General features: G+C 34.1%; 1 long non-coding RNA gene across 1 annotated transcript; it reads right to left on the bottom strand.

Annotated features, from left to right (window-relative positions):
* Positions 1 to 684: 684 nt before the first annotated feature.
* Positions 685 to 1,404, bottom strand: LOC145110415 (uncharacterized). The gene is made up of 2 exons (XR_013709799.1): positions 1,284 to 1,404; positions 685 to 830 (listed from the first exon to the last, which is right to left on the bottom strand). It is a non-coding gene; the product is annotated as an uncharacterized LOC145110415 (long non-coding RNA).
* Positions 1,405 to 1,676: the final 272 nt, after the last annotated feature.

Raw genomic sequence — 1,676 nt, 5'->3', positions numbered from 1 at the left:
CTTCCTAAATAATTGAGTTATTTGAGAATAATCGAATTATTTGAACATTCCACAGTCGCTCATACTTTGGGAGTAGGTATGAATGAAGATTGTCATGAATTGGTGTGTAGATTGTCTAAAGTGTATTAGACATAGCAAAAGTTTGCTACAACGTTCATGAGTGCTTATGAATATGATTTGAGCATTGGATTAAACCCACGCTCACTTGGATCACTTCATGGATTTTATCACGAGTGATTGGTGAGACGATAATATCTTATATTCTTGAAATCGAGATGTGTGAGTTGTATCTTGCGAGTCTGTTGCACATTGATAATATGTAAACGCACCAGTAACTTGGTGTTATAAAACATATTGTTGTGTGTGATTCAGTGAGTAAGTACAAGCGAGCATTGAGTTGAAGTTTATCCGTTCTTTTTACCCAATGTAGGATAAAATCGATATCTGTGGGCCCCTCGATGATTTAGTGATGACAAATATAAAGTTCTCGGCCGAGCCACGACTGATTTGATTTGTTCAATTAGTCAGTCGTCATAAATCGGAAATCGGGAAACAACACATAGACTGAGAGAATGATTTCAATCCATGTCTCACGTCTATACGATATCTAGAATGGAGGAATATATGATCCCTTATGTTACGTCCTGATTTTCAACACAATTTTTTTTAAACATATAGAAAATATGTCCAAAAGCCCATATTTATTGAAATATCATTGTCATACATTTATTAAACATAAAAGAGAGTTTTAGCGGAAGTCTAAAAACATTATTAATTTCTTCGATGCGAGTACTGTCATGCTGGAGCCTTTCCACGATCCGAAGAACATCCTGAAAAATAGTTATTCAACAACTGTAAGTCGAGGCTTAGTGAGTTTTCCCAAGATATCATATATCACAATACATATACATGCATGCAATCAATGGCTCACGACCTTTCGCCGATCCACCAATAATATGTGTATCTAGACTTACGACAAACCTGCCATTTCGTCGTCAACACACGGGTCTATAGGCTCCCGACCTGTCGTCGTTCCGCCGTCAACCCCTAACTTAACCGTAATAATTTAAATATAATAACATTTAAACACATAGAGATTACGCTTATGCTACTAGTTCAAGTATAGTAACAATAAGCACATAGAGACTATATTTTTGGCTCTACTCAATGACTCAAGTATAATAACATAAAAACACATAAAGAATATATTTTTACTCTACTAGCTTTCTATCCTAACATGCATGGATATATATTGCAATACATAGTATAGTGAGATAACTCACCTCAAACAATGAACGTGTGTCTCACTTCCCAATAATTTCCAATGCGATTCTTTGATCTATTGTAAAATAATGTTTCATCAGAGATGCTTGATATTCCCTTCTTATTAATAATAAGAAGTTCTATGAATTTGAGCTTCTACTGAAGCTCTATATATACTCTATTGAGAAGAGAGATTGTACCATACCTACCTCGATATTCCACCACGTATCCATGCCACCAATTCGTTTTAATGGATGTTCTTATCCAAACAAAAGTATATGCTTACGTTTCATGCATATCCTATATTAAATGTATGTTTTTTCTATTTATTCTTTAAACTTTTATATTATTAAATTATACAAAATATTTGAATGCTATACGACACATTTGACTCCATAAAAGCCACCAATACA

The sequence above is a fragment of the Lactuca virosa genome, chromosome 1, assembly GCF_052849685.1.
Source record: "Lactuca virosa cultivar CGN04683 chromosome 1, Lactuca_virosa_CGN04683_v6, whole genome shotgun sequence".
Classification (NCBI taxonomy): Eukaryota; Viridiplantae; Streptophyta; class Magnoliopsida; order Asterales; family Asteraceae; genus Lactuca; species Lactuca virosa.
The sequence above is the reverse complement of the archived record's forward strand: the minus strand, read 5'-3'. Positions and strand labels throughout refer to the sequence as shown.